Source organism: Bacillus rossius, chromosome 17 (assembly GCF_032445375.1).
Source record: "Bacillus rossius redtenbacheri isolate Brsri chromosome 17, Brsri_v3, whole genome shotgun sequence".
Lineage (NCBI taxonomy): Eukaryota > Metazoa > Arthropoda > Insecta > Phasmatodea > Bacillidae > Bacillus > Bacillus rossius.
Window position 1 is genome coordinate 2,192,034 of NC_086344.1, and position 19,833 is coordinate 2,211,866.

A 19,833-nucleotide genomic window follows, 5' to 3' on the forward strand; every position below is an offset into this window, starting at 1 on the left:
TTCATCAATGTTTTGTTATGACGTTGTCACGTTAATCTATCGTCCGTAAACCGACTTTACAGACAACCAATTTTTTTTATTGTGAACTTGGTCCTAGTCCACGGTGGACTAGAGTGGACTCAGGAGCGAGAGTCAGTGAGTGGCCGGTTGACAATGGGCGAGTGAGTCAAGGGGACCTTCTCCCAACTGTTTTTAGAAGGAGAAGGAGTGGGGGGGCTCACGAAGAAGGGGGAAGAGGGATGTTGATAAACATGAGGGGGAAGAAGTGGATTGATGGGGGGGGGGGGGGGGGGAGTACAACGTCGAAGGTTCCGACCGCGCGCATGCGCAAGACAGGCCTCAACCAACCATCTCGGTTTTACCACGCGCGCCGGCGCGGCGTGTTCGACGGTCTGGAACATTTCTTCGGGCGTTATCAGTCACCGACGTTGTGCGAACGTGGTCGGACGTCACTCTCTCTCTGTCTCTCTCTCTCTCACTAGAGGCGGAAGTGATACGGAGCACATCTACGCTCGCACATCGTACATATCCGGTCCGTCGCGACGCCAGAAGTCTCGTTACCGCTGCCCACACCGGAACGTTCACGCAGCACTCCGACTCCACAGCGAGAACAAAGGTAAGTGTCGTTGCCACGTGATTACCGCTCCTTCGCCCCGCGTACAAAGAGAACAAATAGAACAAAGTGACTCGCTTTGTTAAGGAACCCCCCTTCCTCTACAAGAGCATACAGAGCTTAAGGGAAGAAATAAAAAAACCTACGCGATTTGAAAACTATTATCTTCGAAAGATTTGTGCAATGGGAGTGCATGACTTGATGTAATATTTGGACATACGCCATTGTTAAGCACATGCATGTCTGTAGAAGAAAACTACAAAAACCCAAAAGACAAAAAACACAAATAAATCAAAATCAAAAAATTGCTGTTGTCAACAGGATATATACACCACATAATATTCCATAACAGAAATATGGTCAACAAACAAAGAAAAACAAAGAAAAATGGACTAAGAGAACGAAAAAAACAAACCACAAATGATGAATTGAACCCCAAAAAAATTCAGCACAACAGTTGAAACGAGACAAAAACACAACAAAACGAAAAGACGAAACAAACACAATAGTGTTTGTTGACATTATTCCTGTTATGGAATATTATGTGGTGTATATATCCTGTTTATAACAGTAATTTTTTGCTTAATTTGTGTTTTTTGTCTTTTGGTTTTTTGTAGTTTTCTTCTACAGACATACATTTGCTTAGCAATGGCGTTATGTCCGAAAGCATATCATGTCGATTTAAAAACTGTTCAAGAAATCCTTTACGAAAAATATATAAGAATACTCAAGGGCGGACGAGTAGTTCTGTTTCCGTAAAGGTGAGATTGCTATGCAGCGGCTGACGCAGTGCGTCTGACGCAGAGCCCAGCTGCTAGAGAATGTTTCCCATGATGCGTCAGCTTCACGCGGCAGCTGCTAGGGCGTGTTTCCCATGATGCGTCAGCTTCACGCGGCAGCTGCTAGGGCATGATGTAAAGAAGGGGAGGTGAAACCGTGCGCAGGTTTTCCCCCTCCACGCGCTCCCTTGCTACGTCACCTTGGTTGTAGCCAGCGCTCTTCTTCCAGGCGCTTCCCATCCATCTCATCTGCGTCTCGTGCGAACCTTTGTTATTGTTGGTGCTTACATAATCCTGAGTGCTTTTATGTAGCTGTGCAGTGTTCGGATGCCACAATCATTTCAAATAGACTCTTGATTCTGGCATAAAATATTTTTCTTTTCCAAATAAATGAACATCTTTGCAATAAGTGGGTGAACGTATGCAAAAGAAAGGACACATTCTGTGTTAGCAGAAGTAAGTTTAAACAAACGTGATTTTAAGTAGAAATGTCACTTGTTTTATAATACGAGTATTTATTTTAAATTTTTTTATATGATTAACTGTAGGTTAATATTAGGCCAAGGAATATATTTCGTGCAAAATACTGAGTTATTATCTATTCCTAAAGTCTTTCGCGGTAAAAAGGTTATTTATTGAATTAATTTATTAAAAATGAAATCTCAACGTATATATACGTACCCATTAAAAAAAACTCAACTCAATTGTTTTTAAAATGTTTGTGTGTTCGGGCATCAGCGAGACCTACAGAATTTATTTCAATTTAACTTTTTTTTCTTGTTTGTTATAGCACTAACCCAAATACTAGGTTTGCAGTATTAATAAAGGGGGAAATATTTCATCAATGCATGTAAACAAATCGAATGAAAGTAGGAATGTAAATCCCCTATACATCAAAAAGAAACATGCGCATTTTTTCTATTCAAAATGTTCTCTTCAATGGAGTGGGGAGGACATAAGATATCATTACGTTTAAATATATTTAAGTATACACGCAAAACCGTGAGATAAGAATTAAAAAATATAGAAAAAATAAACAGGCTTACATACAACCACTTTTAAAATTCTGGGTCTAATATGTTTGTTTTAAATGAATTCGTTTAGGCTTTGGAAGAAGTTAATTTTTATTTCATTACGATATGTATTTAACTTAATAATGTTAAGGCAAAATACCGCTCAAAATGCGGTGCGTGAAAGTGAATTACTTTTCTTGTTACATGTGAGATACTGATTTTAATAATATGTTAGTTACCTAAAGGTATTTTAAGATTTCAGCATTACAATCTCTTTGTGTTGTGTTATGTTGTTGGTTTACACACAATAATGAAAATTAACGTAAATTAATTCATTGTTATCTAATGTTGTCTTTGCCAATTTTTCCATTCAAGCGTTTAGATAATAGTATAATTTTGTTTCGTCTCTCATTGTAAGAGTTTGTGTTTACGCCTTAAATAGCATTTAACGCGTTAAAAAAACTAACGTTTTAAATACTTAAACATAAGGTTTGCAGGGACCATAGCTCAGTACATTCTCAGCGCACGTGCGTGTGTGCTCCATAGGCGAATCCAGAAAGAGAAGGGGGGGGGGGGTGGCACAGGGGCACGTGACCTCCCACCCATCTAAGGGTAAAATATACATTGATTAATAACGACTTTTGCAGTAATAAACAGGTATCATACTAGGCCCAGACTCACGGTCTCTCCACCCCCCCCCCCCCCCAGTAATTCCTGGATCCGCCCCTACTGTGTCTACAATCCTAACACTAACAGAACTCGGCTATAACTAAAAACAGTGTAGCACATAAGTTTGCATGTTTGTAGGTATTCATTTTTCTAGATTCTATAACTATAAAGCGCATGAGATATATAAAAACACAGCTATGTATTGAAAATTGTACATGTGTACATTTGCAGCGCGGCCTTGGAATAGTAATTATGGAAGGAAGCGGATTTTCCGTAAAACTAGATATAAGTGGGAAAAATGGTATTTCCGATTTTAATGTTTCGACGATTACAATGATTTTATTATATTTCAATATATTTTTTTTTGTATTTTTAATGCTTTTATCACACCATTTCCCTTGAATTTATTGCCTTCAAATCATTTTAGTATTACAGAATCCAGGAGGAATTTTAAAACGCCAATTTTAAGGGGAATTAGATGAACTTAAGATATTTTGTAATTTTTTTCCATGGAAAGGCCGTGACTCTCTTCAATTGTCTTATCAAATTATGCGAGTGCCTGCAAATGCACAATGTACGGTAGGTAAAACAATACTTATTTTGTTATAACATGGAATTCTCAGTAATCAAAATTATAGCAAGCAACATTTTTGAGTTTTCAGAAGTTAACGTTATAAAAATTGAGAAAAAAACACCTACAGCCAAGATACACGCGTTAAAATTACATTCAAATACCTATGAGGAACGGGAGTTCTTCAAGCCATTATGAATCGGTTTTGGTTTTAATAAAATGTAGTGTAGAAGGCATACGGGTTTTGTGAAATATTTACTAGCGAGTTATTTTGCAATTGAGTTATTTTTATTGATCAACCAACAATTATGTGCCATGTTTTAACGCACAATGTACTTGGGGGGATGTGAAAACTATTAGGTTTTTCCTCTCCAAGATAATAAACAAATCCAACCTTTTCCTTTTCTTTGCCGTGAAAAAAATTTTGTAATACCTGCAAGCTGTTTTTTGCTGAATATTGTAGAGCTATTTGGTTTAATAATATGTTTTAATAATTTTTTAAATATACTCTCTATCATTATTTACCCTTTTGTTTATTGTTTGTAACTAAATAAAATTAAAATTAGTAAATAAATTAAAAGCGCTTATGTTTATGTAAATTACAAATACGTATTTATAGAAACTTTGCTTTGTGTCAGATGCTTTTTTTTTGTAATATGTTTGTATTATTATTTGCCGCCTGCATCCTGAATGTTTATTATATCTATTTTATTAATATTAATAATAAATATTTTCGAAGTATATTCATTCCAATTCCCATTACCATTCTGTGTTTACAAGACCCAATCAACTTTTTGAAGTGATGAAACAGCAGAAAAATATTGCTTCGTTGATTTTATTATTAATATAAACCCCGAGTTTGGATGCTAATACATTTATTTAAACTGTATGTTCTAAATTGCATGATATACAATGTGCATAGCAAAGTATTTTTATTTACGCTTCGTGGTCACTCTTACTATTCAAACGATTGTAAATGAACTTTTTGCGTCGTATTCCCGTAAGCCCGCTGCGTGTAGACCGGGCGGTGCGACCAAGGTGACGTAGTGCGCAGCGGAGGACAAGTTTGGGCGGCCGGACGGTTTCACCTCCTCTTCTTTACATCATGTGCTAGGGCATGTTTCCCATGATGCGTCAGCTTCACGCGGCAGCTGCTAGGAAGTGTTTCCCATGGTGCGTCAGCTTCACGCGGCAGCTGCTAGGGAGTGTTTCCCATGATACGTCAGCTTCACGCGGCAGCTGCTAGGGAGTGTGTCCCATGATGCGTCAGCTTCACGCGGCAGCTGCTAGGGAGTGTGTCCCATGATGCGTCAGCTTCACGCGGCAGCTGCTAGGGAGTGTCTCCCATGGTGCGTCAGCTTCACGCGGCAGCTGCTAGGGAGTGTTTCCCATGGTGCGTCAGCTTCACGCGGCAGCTGCTAGGGAGTGTGTCCCATGATGCGTCAGCTTCACGCGGCAGCTGCTAGGGAGTGTCTCCCATGATGCGTCAGCTTCACGCGGCAGCTGCTAGGGAGTGTCTCCCATGATGCGTCAGCTTCACGCGGCAGCTGCTAGGGAGTGTTTCCCATGATGCGTCAGCTTCACGCGGCAGCTGCTATGAAGTGTTTCCCATGATGCGTCAGCTTCACGCGGCAGCTGCTAGGGAGTGTTTCCCATGATGCGTCAGCTCACACGGCAGCTGCTAGGGAGTGTTTCCCATGAAGCTGCTAGGGAGTGTTTCCCATGATGCGTCAGCTTCATGTGGCAGCTGCTAGGGAGTGCTTCCCATGATGCGTCAGCTCACACGGCAGCTGCTAGGGAGTGTTACCCATGATGCGTCAGCTTCACGCGGCAGCTTCTAGGGAGTGTTTCCCATGATGCGTCAGCTTCACGCAGCAGCTGCTAGGGCAGTGGAGCCGCGCGGTTCTGCCGCCAGAGAGCAGTGTAGACGCAGTGGCATAATTTAAAAAAAAAGACTCCATTGATTAGATGTTTAAAACAGCCTTCCACAGTCCAATCAGTGTGTTTTTTTTTCAGCATTCCCCTCAAACCATTGCAGAAGAATTTTTTTTCAATCTTCAACATTGTCTAACATTAAATAAATAAAGCAAGCTCACTCACACTTTCAGTGCCAGAACGACTGAAGTTTTGTAGGTATCGCCATCCATGCGTCTGACGCATAGGAATCGCACCTTTATTCGTTATCAAAGGAAAGTTTTGTAACAGCGAAAATGGCTACAACTCGTGTTTTTTCAGAATACTTTTTAGGCATGATACTCCCGGTACAAAATTCTTGAAAGCACCTAAGGGCCTTGCGTTGCACTTTTGTCTTTATTTCTCCGCCGTAGAATGTAATGGTTACCACTCAGATATCATGGTTCCTCTTTGCACGACGAGAATGCATTGCACCAGTTCAGAGCCTTGAACTTAGAGGCGATAACCGCGCTAGAAGCACCAGAGGATGTCACACTTACACTCCCGCCTCACATAAACAAATACACAACTCTCCTCCCCGTTATCTCAGAGCACAGTTTTCCAAACCCTTCGCAATTAGTAATAATAATAATAATTGAGTGATTGTAAACGTGACCACTGGCATTGACGTAAACATGATCTGCAAGTATCGCTCGCAAAACTTGTAAGGGTTTCCTATTTTAATTTTCAGCAATGGACTTACATTTTTTATTATTTTAAATGGTAAACTCACATACTGAAAATTTTTGAATTATTATTACGGACCCCCGCAAGAGCGTAGACAGGGAGGGGCAAGACAGTTTTTTTAAGTAATAACGAACCTCAATAACTGGCTTAAAATGACTCAAGTATGCCCTAATTGTTTGGTCATTGACCATGCAACATGAGCGTAGTCGTGTATTTCATAAGTGAAAATGTTGATCTAGTATTTTCAGGTTTATAAAAACCGTTGGTGCTGATTAGATAGTCTAAAAAATGAGTTTTAAACCATTCTAAAAAAATTGGGAAGGGATTCCATAATCGTCAGAACCGCCAGAAACAGGTCCATAAAAAATATTTTGTTAAAAATCACTTCCCCCCCCCCCCTTCTTGAACAGTTAATGGCTACCGCCCTTGGGTCCATGGTTGATTAAACTAAGTTGCCTGGTAGACTCTCGACTGGTTGATTGCCACGTGAAGACTCTCTCTGGGCTGGAGTTCCACACCAGGCAACTGGTGGTGAATCAACTTCTCCTCCCGACGGGAAGAATCGACTCTCCTGTATACGACCTCACGAGGGGCCGTGCGTGAAGACACTAAATATTCAGTTTGTTAATGAGCTTGCGCTGTGTCTCCAACGAAGCCTGCAGCAGTCGTGGACGGGCGGCGCTCGCTGAGACGTCAGACGAGGCGACTGGTTGATGCCACTGGTTGAATGGACGGTCGGGGAACCGCCTGCACCCTTCAAGGTCTCCTCCCACACGGGCACACACACGTGGTGCGCAGAGCTTCAGGAAAAACGGCGATTTCAAAACTGCTCAAGATATCCGAGTGGGATCTGCTTACGAAAAGCATTTAAGAGTTCGCTGACGGCCGAAAAGTACTTTTTATTTCGGATTAAGTTTTTAAACTGTATTTTTAGAAGTGTTAAAATGGCTAAAACGCATGTTTTCCAGAGTAATATTTAATCGTAAAACACCCAATACAGATTCTTGAAAGCACTTAAGGGACTTGCATTACACCTTTATCTTCATTTTTCGGCCATATAATGTTACGGTCACCGCTCAGATCCCACAGTTGTCCTGTGATGACGAGAAGACTGCGCGCCAGTCCAGAGGAGACACCGCGCTAGAAGCACCAGCGAGCGTCGCGCTTATCATCCCGCCTCGCTAGCACATGTACACCCCTGACGAGGCGGGCACGCAGTCAGCTTGTCCGCTCTGGCACGTGGCCAGTAGGCACTTGTGCCACTCTAGCTCTCATCCCCGCCAGCAGACTCTACACAAGACATCACACGGCATTTGTCCTTCACACCAGTCGCCAGGTCGAGTCCACCGAGGTCATATATGGAGCAGTTTAGAGAAGATATCCGTAGTGGTCCCGCGAATAACGCTCTATTGATTAAACTTTTACAATTTTTTTTGACGTGACAACGTCTAATAAATCGATGAAAGCCTGCGGCACATACGAAAAAGTGTCCCGTTACGCACATGGTTCGGTTACGATGTGTCCCGTTACGCTCATTGTACTCTTGCGCCGCATATATCTCTCTTCCACTCGACTGTTTATAAAGTGAAGTGAAAAGTTAATGTGGTTTTCATTGCTTATTACAACAACAATTTCGGCAATAAAGGTTAATTATTCTTCCATTTTAAAAATCTTATTACTAGTATAATTTCAAGTATTTATTCTTTTATTATTAAAATAAAAATGATTCAATTTTATTCATAAAAGTATGCAATAATTTCATCAATGTTTTGTTATGACGTCACGTTAAACTATTGTCCGTAAACCGACTTTACAGACAACCAAATTTTTATTTTTTATTTTTTTTTAAACTTTATTTTGAACATTTAAATGCCCGCCATTTTACTTTAAGTTCTCCTTACAGCCCCCCTCCCCCAACAACCATCTACCAGAGTGGGGAGAGAGAGAAAAAAAGGTTGTGAGTTGACGAGGTCGTAGAGATGTCGTAGAGCCGTACCGCGGTATGGGATACGACGTGTGAGGAATACAGCGATCAAACGAAAAGGAGCGAAGCTTGGAGGGAACAGATGAACCCACACTTTTCCTCGACTGGGTTTCCTCCTTTTTTTTCCTTCTTCTATTCTTGCAGGAGATCACGCACAATTTCTCCTGCTTCCTCAGGTTCTAACATCGCTCCGACCTCCCGTTGGGAAGGAAAAGCTGATTCCTCAATTTGCCTGGGGTGGAACCAGCACGTAAAGTGTCTTCACACGGCAGTCTAACTAGTGGGAAGCCTAAGATGCACACAAAGTTCTGCCATCCCCGATTACACCCGAACAATTCACCTTCGGCCAACCTCGGGTTTATTTATATATATTTATATTTCTCTGTTTATTTTAATGTAGCTATACTAACCTAACTAACCGTCCATAGTGTTTTAAAGTGTTTTAATGCAGCTAACCTAACCGACCACTTTTAATATTTGAATTCATTTTTCCTGCTCAAAAATTAAATAAATCCTGAAGTTGACCGAAGGTGAATTGTTCGAGTGTAATCGGGAATGGCAGAACTTTATGTGCATCATAGGTCTCCCGTCTACTAGTCTAGAGTCAACCAGGAAACTTGTTGAATCAACCAAACCGCCTCGCTTGAAAAATAAGGGGGGGAATTAGATTCACTTATTGCGTGATTAATGTGGGTTCTATCCCAACCACTCGAACTGAAACAAGTTCACCAAGTGTTGGGTGGTTCGGAGCCAATATTAATTTCGAAGATCTGTCACCATAAGCCTTTGCGATTTAGGGCGTATGTCCCTTTTAGGTCATGATTTTTTTTACCTTTAACGCGGTTAAACTTGTAGACTATATGAGGGACCGAACTTCAACAAAATGAAAACAACATATATATATATATCCTTATAATATTATAAATGTGAAAGTAACACTGTCTGTCTGTCTGTCTGTTTGTCTGTTTGTTTGTTTGTTACCTTTTCCCGGCTGAACGGCTGGACGGATCGTAATGAAATTTGGCAAGGAGATAGATTATATCCTGGGGATGGACATAGGCTATCTTTTGTCAAAATAAATAAATTTTAAATGGGTTAAAAAAATATCTTAATTTTATGTAATGTGTGTCACAGATATACAAACTGTTAGTGTCATTCCTCTATGTCTGCCGAGCAATAGCTTTCAAGCCATTACGTTACGTTTTGCTATTGTAAGGAACTAAGCAGAGAGTAAGAAAAAAATTAAGATCTTGACAGTTTGTAGTGTCGCCATATTTGTTTCAATTTTCAATGCCGTTTTTGTATATAACAATTTAAATTGCAGAAAAAAATCATGTTTTATAGACACATAAATAGTGAGTGTGTGTCATTTCTCTATGTCCACGAGGTCTCGCCGCGTCAATTTTCTCCTTGGGGCGAACCCGTCCGCTTAGTTAAATAAACAGTTTTTATCGTTGAATGATTTCATGATTTATTTCATGAAAATCTGCTCTCATAAAAAAGTTAGTTTTATAGACATTCAATATGTCTCTCTCTCTCTCTCTCTCTCTCTCTCTCTCTCTCTCTGAAGATCAATCTATGAATCGTTACAAATTTATTTCCTTTATTTTTTTTAGTTTGATTTGATACAATATGATTTCACTAAAAATCAATTTCTACCCCTTCCTATTTTCATTTCCACATTACGAAGTTTCACTTCTTCCACGTGGAGGGACTCTACGCAATATTTTTGCATGCAATTAAAAACTATTTTTTAATGATGCCAAAGAAGTATAACTTCTCATGCGCGTACCTAAGTACACGCACCCATCTTTTTAATTTAATCTCTTCTTATATATTTTCTCCCTACCTAGGGCACTCATAAATATTTTAAATTCCACGTGTATGTTTTCAATGTCATTCGACTTGTACAATTTTTTTTTGTCAAATTGGTTATTATTTATACTTTGTTTCATTTTGGAAACATACGTATTTTAGGTATTATGGCAATTAAAAAAATTAGTTTCACTAACATTCATAGGTTTTTATTGTGTGGATAGTTTCAAGTTTAATATTATGTAGGTACATCTCATATAAATTTCTTCGAAATTTATTCATAGGTTGGTAGGGCCTACTAATATTTTCTATTTGTCAATATTGTAATTTTTTACAGTACCTACTTATTTGCAAGGAGTTTGGTTTAGTGTTTATAATTTATCTGCTGAGCGTCAAGAGTCTTAGGGCTGCCGAGAGCGAAGACCAGAAATATTTATCAATTATGTAATATATTGTTAAAAAATTTGAATTTTACTATTTCAGGAAAGATGATTGTTTTTATTAATTAGAATAGTTACGTGTAATTGCCATCTTCCTTTATTTCATATTAAACATTATGTTTGTTGAGTGTGAGATAATTTTATTTATGTATGTTTTAATTTAATTTATTTTCTTATACATATATTCTTACCTATCCATTTCTATTAAATTTCAGGCGGATGTTAACATTGTCATTCCAGTTTTTATTTATACTTTTTGTTTCATTTTGGACTATGTTTTTTTTTTACTTAATTCAAAGTTTTGTGGTGTTTACAGGGAGTGATATCTCTATTAATTTCTATACTCCTTTGGATAAGCGGAATATTGCCACCACAGTTTAACACATAAACAAATCCTACAAATGTTTTAAACATTCTGACAAATAAAAAATAGTTTCAAAAACATCCTTATTTTTTTGGTGTGTATAGTTTGAAGTTTAATATTATGTATGTACGTAAATTCTTAAACATACAGTTATTTATTAATTTATTTAGATAATTATTCATAGGTAGGTAATAATCTTTCTATTTGTCAATATTGTTATTATGGTAGATAGGAGTACAGTAAATGCCTACATTCCTATATTCCTTTATATTTCTTTCGATTTGGAGTGTTTCCGAGCCATTCGGGGTCCTCAAAATCACCCCCCCCCCCCCCAGGTGGTTAAAGCCCCAAAATTTCGATAGTTTAAAAAAATTTAAAAATCTATCTCTTTCATTTTAAGTGTTTTCGAGCCATTCAGGGTCCTCGAACCCCCCGCCCCCCTCTGGGAACAAAGCCCCAAAATTTCGACAATTTCAGGAATTCCAAATATCTATTCTTTCGAGATGGAGTGTTCCAAACCATTCGAGGTCCTGAACATCCACTTTCCGCAAAAGTGAAAGCCCCAAAATTTCGAAATATAAGCATATATATAATTGGATGTTGGCATGTATGATGTCGATAAACTCTTACACCGTTTGACCGATCGCCATGAAAGTTGGCACATCGAAGTGTTTTTTTTATCATGGAGAAGGTTTTTATGCTAACCATTTTTTTTAACTCGCCGCTAGATGGCGCTGTAGCGCATCAACTTCTAAACCTTTCAACCGATCGCCATGGGTAAACAGAAAACCATAGGTCACAGATACACAAACAGTAATTATGTGTCATTTCTTAATGTCCACCACACTGGACATATCGCTATCCATGTTGCTTTAACTCGCGGCGGAAAATATATCACCCAGTGTTCAGCCCGGGCAAAGCCGGGTACTGCAGCTAGTATATATATATATATATATATATATATATATATATATACATATATACACATATATACAAAGTTGAATATTTAGCATTTTTGTGCAGTATGGACAAGAGAACCAAATATAATAAATAAATTAACATTTTTTCATCTAAAAGCAATGCTGATGGCTACTGCGTGGTTTGGTTTAGAATTTCTTCAGAAAAATTGATATAATTTTACTTGTTTTTTTAAAAATCGTAAACATTCTGATGATATTCAAAGGCTAGGAAAATTTAAAAAAAAAATTCTGAAACAAAATCATATAGCATAGAAGCCAGTAAATATGACGTTAGATCTAAAAAGGTTCCAGTTTTATATTACATTTAGTTGTCCTTATCCATAATGCACAAACGCGTTAGAAATGCAAATTCGGCATATAATTATGCAAAAAGAATGCGATATATTGTTTTTTTTGTGAAAGTTCAGCCATATAAAGAGTCGGTAAGTATAACCATGCGAAATGCAAATATAAAATAATGACCTTGTACCTTAACCGCGCGTCGTAACACTCTGCCAAACAAACAAACAAATCCATCCCCGTATCGATTATGGTGACCTTCCAAGTCAACTAGTAACGGAATGAATATACAAGCTACCCCATAACTCATCGTAAATCTGAGAACGATTGATAGGCAAGTAAATTACGTTTCTGGCAAAAAAAATTAAATGGTTGTAGTTTTCGAGTTATAGCCATTTGTTCTAAAGTTTTAAAAAAAATTGGTTGTCTGTAAAGTCGATTTACGGACGATAGTTTAACGTGACGTCTTAACAAAACACTGATGAAATGATTGCATACTTTTATGAATAAAATTGAATCATTTTTATTGAAATATCACTATTTTGTATGGATAAAAAGAAGGAGTGAAATGAAATCTACAATTCCATTGATAAATTTACTTTTATTTGCACTCATTAATTCAAATAGGTTCATTACTTTAACGATGAGATTATTTAAACTATAACTTTTATACATGTTTGCTATTTAACTTCTTCCAATCTGTGTTATTCTGTTAATGATAGGACGATGATAGGAAAAGCAAGGAAACGAATGGGAGTGTTTCAAGTTTAATGTGCGTCGAAAAAGTCAAATCGATGGTTGTTCCACTCGAGTGGAAAAGAGATTGATGCGGCGCAAGCGTACAATGAGCATAATGGGACAAATCGTAACGGGACAATGTGCGTTACGGGACACTTTTTCGTGCGTGCAGCCGGCGTTCATCGATTTATTAGACGTTGTCACGTCCAAAAACCCTGCACCAAATTATAAGACACTCCGACTAAAAAATTTTGCTTCGCAATCATAAATAATATTACTATTGATAACAATTGAGAATAAAATAAATCATAATAAACTTTTAGGTAAAAATAATTATTTGGAAAAATTTTGTGGCAAAAAAATTTTAATCGGGTAATTTTAATAGTCATCCTGTAAAAAAATTCTTTGCCAACTTAGTAAGTTATTTGAAGATATGGGTAATCAAAAAAATGATTTGCTAAGTGACAAAAATTTTTTTAAATTACGAATAGTCATAGTTACCCAATTAAAAATTTTTGCCTCACAAATTTTCATAAGATTTTTTTCTTTAAAAGTATAGTCTTTGAATTTTTTTTTAATTTTTTTCAATAGTATTGATATTTATGATTAAGTGGCAAAATATATTTTTCACGTATCTATTAATATGGTGCAGGAATGGGATTTAAAATCTTTTGAAAAAAAAATGCCTATAGCTCTAAAACGATGATACTTTTGGATTTTTTTTTCAATTCAGAACCGTGTATAGATAATTGGCCTAGTAATTTCTTTCGGACTGACATTGAGTTGTAAGACGTACGGTTGGACCACCCCTTCAATGAGAGAATGAATGAATGAATGAACGAATAAATTAGGGTTTAACTTGTCGCCAACAACAGGATGGCAATATATTGATAACCCTGTTTTTTGCGTGAAACGATGATACTGAGCAGCCACGGAATGCATTTTTTTTAGGGCAAAGGGAGTACCCGGAGAAAACCCACCAGCTCCCAGCAACGTTCGACACGTCGGGACTCGTAAATATTTTCCTATTTTGCGCAAAAAAAAATTGGTCGTCTGTAAGTCGGTTTACGGACGATAGTTTAACGTGACAACATCATAACAAAACATTGATGAAATGATTGCATACTTTAATGAATAAAATTGAATCAGTTTTATTTTAATAATGAAAGAATAAATACTTGATATTTTACTAGCAATCAGATTTTTAAAATGCAAGAATAATTAACCGTTATTGCCGAAATTGTTGTTGTAATAAGCAATGAAAAACACATTAACTTTTCACTTCACTTTATTATAAACAGTCGACGAAACCGTTCACGTGTAGATGACTTGTAATTAATTTTAAAAACTGGCTTTTAGCTATAAAGTTTAAATATAATTATGAACAAGTTTTCATATAAATAAATTGTAATCAAATATCTATCATCAATTACATGAATCACCATAATTTTTGAGTCAATCCTTACTATCCTTACTATCCTTACTAATATTATAAATGCGAAAGTAACTCTGTCTGTCTGTCTGTTTGTCTGTTTGTTTGTTACCTTTTCCCGGCTGAACGGCTGGACGAATCGTAATGAAATTTGGCAAGGAGATAGATTATATCCTGGGGATGGACATAGGCTATCTTTTGTCTAAAAAAATAATCTTTAAACGGGTTAAAAAAATATATATATCTTAATTTTATGTAATGTGTGTCATAGATATACAAACTGTCAGTGTCATTCCTCTATGTCTGCCGAGCAATAGCTTTCAAGCCATTACGTTACGTTTTGCTATTGTAAGGAACTAAGTAGAGAGTAAGAAAAAAATCAAGATCTTGACAGTTTGTAGTGTCGCCATATTTGTTTCAATTGTCAATACCGTTTTTGTATATTACAATTTAAATTGCAGAAAGAAATAATGTTTCATAGACACATAAATAGTGAGTGTGTGTCATTTCTCTATGTCCACGAGGTCTCGCCGCGTCAATTTTCTCCTTGGGGCGAACCCGTCCGCTTGATTAAATAAACAGCTTTTATCGTTGAATGATTTCATGATTTATTTCATGAAAATCTGCTCTCATAAAAAAGTTAGTTTTATAGACATTCAATAGGTGTCTCTCTCTCTCTCTTTGAAGATCACTCTATGAATCGTTACAAATTTATTTCCTTTATTTTTTTAGTTTGATTTGATACAATATGATTTCACTAAAAATCAATTTCTACCCCTTCCTATTTTCATTTCCTAATTACGAAGTTTCACTTCTTTCACGTGGAGGGACTCCACGCAATATTTTTGCATGCAATTAAAAACTATTTTTTAATGATGCCAAAGAAGTATAACTTCTCATGCGCGCACCTAAGTACACGCACCCATTTTTTAAATTTAATTTCTTCTTATATATTTTCTCCCTACCTAGGGCATTCATAACTCTTTTAAATTTCAAGTGTATGTTTTCAATGTCATTCGAGTTATACAATTTTTTTTGTAAAATTGGTCATTATTTATACTTTGTTTCATTTTGGAAACATACATATTTTAAGTATTATGACAAATAAAAAATATTAGTTTCACTAACATTCTTACGTTTTTATTGTGTGGATAGTTTCAAGTTTAATATTATGTAGGTACATAAATTCTTAAACTTATAAATTTCTTCGAAATTTATTCATAGGTTGGTAGGGCCTACTAATATTTTCTATTTGTCAATATTGTAATTTTTTTACAGTACCTACTTATTTGCAAGGAGTTTGGTTTAGTGTTTATAATTTATCTGCTGAGCGTCAAGAGTCTTAGGGCTGCTGAGACCGAAGACCAGAAATATTTATCAATTATGTGATATATTGTTGAAAAATTTGAATTTATCTATTTCAGGAAAGTTGATTTTTTTATTTATTTATTAGAATAGTTACGTGTAATTGCCATCTTCCTTTATTTAATATTAAACATTATGTTTGGTTGAGTGTGAGATAATTTTATTTATGTATGTTTATATTTCATTTAATTTCTTATATATATTCTTACCTACCTACTTCTATTAAATTTCCGGTGGATGTTAACATTGTCATTCCAGTTGTATAAATAGTTTTGTCAAATTAGTTGTTATTTATACGTTTTGTTTTATTTTGGACTATGTTTTTTTTTTACTTAATTCAAAGATTTGTGGTGTGTACAGGGAGTGATGTCTCTATTAATTTCTATACTCCTTTGGATAAGCGGAATATTGCCACCACAGTTTTACATATAAACAAATCCTACAAAGGTTTTAAACATTATCACAAATAAAAATAGTTTCAGAAACATCCTTAGTTTTTTTTTGGTGTGTATAGTTTGAAGTTTAATATTATGTATGTACGTAAATTCTTAAAGATATAGTAATTTATTAATTTATTTAGATAATTATTCATATGTAGGTAATAAGCTTTCTATTTGTCAATATTGTTATTATGGTAGATAGGAGTACAGTAAATGCCTACATTCTTATATTCCTTTATATTTCTTTCGATCTGGAGTGTTTCCGAGCCATTCGGGGTCCTCAACATCACCCCCCCCCCCCCCCAGGTGGTTAAAGCGCCCCAAAATTTCGAAAGTTTAATAAATTTAAAAATCTATCTCTTTCGATTTTAAGTGTTTTCGAGCCATTCAAGGTCCTCGAAACCCCCGCCCCCCTCTGGGAACAAAGCCCCAAAATTTCGACATTTTCAGGAATTTCAAATATCTATTCTTTCGAGATGGAGTGTTCCAAACCATTCGAGGTCCTGAACATCCACTTTCCGCAAAAGTGAAAGCCCCAAAATTTGGAAATATAAGAATATATATAATTGGATGTTGGCATGTATGACGTCGATAAACTCTTACACCGTTTGACCGATCGCCATGAAAGTTGGCACATCGAAGTGTTTTTTTTATCGTGGAGAAGGTTTTTATGCTAACCATTTTTTTTGTAACTCGCCGCTAGATGGCGCTGTAGCGCATCAACTTCTAAACCTTTCAACCGATCGCCATGGGTAAACAGAAAACCATAGGTCACAGATACACACAGTAATTATGTGTCATTTCTTAATGTCCACCACACTGGACATATCGCTATCCATTTTGCTGTAACTCGCGGACAATATATCACCCGGTGTTCAGCCCGGGCAAAGTTTAACATAACCTATTATTACTGCACTCGCCGACAGCGTAACAGAACACAGCGTAACAGAACAATGAGCGTAACGGGACACATCGTAACGGAACAATGTGCGTAACGGGACACTTTTTCGTGCGTGCAGCCGGCGTTCATCGATTTATTAGACGTTGTCACGTCAAAAAATGTATGTGTTACTATATGACATGCCACAAAACGTGCTGTGCTTTCGTACTTAAAAGAAATCTCAAGATTAAATATGGGATTGCAATAAGAACGAAATAACACTGAAAGCACGTAAATGCACCATATATCACCAAAACTAGAAGAAAAAATCGTAAAAATGAAATTTAATAATTAATTCTTGTAATAATTTTTGTTCAATGAATGTCACTAATTTAGCACGAGGTTTGTACCGAAATATATGCACTAAATGGATAGAAATGATATTTCTTAGTTTAACTTACTTAACGCAATTAACCTTTTGAATTGGTATTTTTATACATACAAATTCTTACTAGGAAATTTTTGATTATTGCAGGAATTATTTTCTACATATGCCTATTACAAATTTTCATGAAGTAATTCAAGGACATATAGGAAAAAAGGGAGGGGGGAGGGTAAGTCTGTTGTGTCCAGATCCCTTCTTCCAGGATTAAAAAACAGGCAAAGACCGTGTCAGATAATTATAGCAACCTAACTTCTTAAGTCAGGTTACAGAGCGATTCTCCATAGACGTGACTGATATGTATCGGATGTTAGTTTTTTTTTACAACCGCGACAGTTATAATTTTTAATGTAAAGCCCGAACAGTTTTAAGAACAAAACCCAAAAAATAACTACCTCCGCATGCTTGTGTCTCTGATAACAACTACCTGACGCAACCGACCGCTTACGTAATGTCCTCCGTCGGAAGTATGAGTTCTCCGAAGCTTCCACACAAACGGACGGACATAAATTGGGATTTTTTCGGGTCAACTGATTGACTGGCAGGTCACGTGATTGACTGACCGATGATGGGTGGACGAAGGTGACGAGTTATTTTTAGAGACCGGAAAAATTCGCGGATTCATTTCATGATAGACTGAAATTCAAGCATGTGTACAATTCTGCTGGTTCTGCTATTGGCTCGCCATTTAACTGGAGCTCTCTGGGCCAATGAGAGACTATCGACCAAAGAAGCGTCGAATCACAAGCTACCCAGTGGAGACGCCTCGCAATTTAGTACCCAATGAACACGCGTGTTTACTTGATAAATGCAGAGGATAATGGAGGCTATCCTAAAGGTCATTGAATCCGCGAATTTTTCCGGTCCCTAGCTATTGTACGAGGGTCATTCAAGTGTGAACAGGAATTTAGGATAGTGCGACTGAAGAAGTGACATGATGGCTGGTGTCGGGAGAATGGAGAGGGGACAGTCCGTCATACCAGTGTCGCTGAGACAGCTCCAGCGGCAGTTGCGAGACAAGCTATTGTTCTTTCTCTCGCCGACCAAGGCGTGAAGTAGAAGAGACTCCAAGCACAGTTCTGTGACGCTACTCCGAGTAAAACCCAAGTGTTCGATTGGGCCCAGACTTTTGGGAATGGTCGCGTTGAAAGTGGACAATTAAAGCAAAAAACGGCGTCCTGTGACCAGCGTCAATGAAGACAACATCCAGGCCACGTGACTGCCATATTTTTTTTTTTTTGTCCACTGAAGGAGACGTTAGGAGAATAAATGTTTGAAGACGACTTTGCGGTTGAACAGTCGAGCGCAATTGGCTACTGGGGCAACGACCTTCTGTGCCTTTTGATGAAGGGATCATAAATAGGGGCAGGCATTTTTTGCGAATAAATCGGAAAGCCTATTAGACTGCAACAAGGTATACGCGCACCGGTGGTTTCTTCCTTGTGATTGGCGGCCGTCTGCGAGAGAAGTCGTTGCCTTATTTGACCGAGCCACTCAGGACGCGTTTGCTTCCCCACTGAATTACTGTGATTGGTGTTTTGACTATCGTCATGCTCCTGAAAGGAACTCGCCCAATCACGAAACACAGACGATGATACAGTGTTTCAACTTTCAGCTGGTCTCGGAATCTTTTCGCGAAATATGCATGGCCCTAACCATAAAACTTACGATCCGATGGTAAAATGTATTTCTGTTGAAGGAAACTACGTAGAAAAATAAGGCATTTAATTTGTATTTTCCTAAATCATTAATGAATCTTTATAAAAAATATTCCTATGTATATTTGAATGACCCTCATACGTCTTACTCCTCTATTTGTTTTTATTTCTTCTTTATTGCGTTTCAAGGGTTTTACCTGTAAGTTTTAGTCCAATTGCTTTCTTAAAATTTGTTGATGGGTAGCAAATTTTTTCACCGGATATTTAGTAAGCGTTATTTTGGAGCTTTGAAAGATGACGCGAGTGATAATATCAACGAATTCTTGCGTGACATTGTTTGTAGGGAGGCTAAATCTGTTAACGTTCCCTTCGAAAGGCAGGCTTCTCCAACATGAGCCGTCGCTCATAGATAGGGACTGGAAAACTTCGCGGGTTCAATGACCTCCAGGCTAGACTTCACGATCTTGTGCACACTCGGGCAAACAATCACCTGTTCATTGGCTGCTGAATCGCGAGGCGTCTCAACTGGGAGACTCGTGATTCGATACTGCTTTGACTGAGGGTCTATAATTGGCCCACAGTCCTCCAGGTTAACAGCGAACCAATGGCAGAAATTGCATAAAAATACAATTATTTGCATTCTAGCATATCGCGAAATGAATCCGCGAATTTTTCCGGTCTCTACTCATATAACTCCATGGAAACGCAGTGGCTCAGAGTGCGAAGTCGCT

At 37.4% G+C, this 19,833-nt stretch overlaps 1 protein-coding gene across 2 annotated transcripts in view; it reads left to right on the forward strand.

The window, feature by feature from the left end:
• The first annotated feature begins 339 nt into the window (after positions 1–339).
• LOC134540798 (alpha-tocopherol transfer protein-like) overlaps positions 340–19,833 on the forward strand; it is a 108,174-nt gene continuing 88,680 nt past the window's right edge. For both annotated transcript variants that reach the window (XM_063383726.1, XM_063383727.1), the window contains exon 1: positions 340–616. The gene's annotated coding sequence lies outside the window, so the exon portion shown is untranslated. The remainder of the gene's footprint in view (positions 617–19,833) is intronic.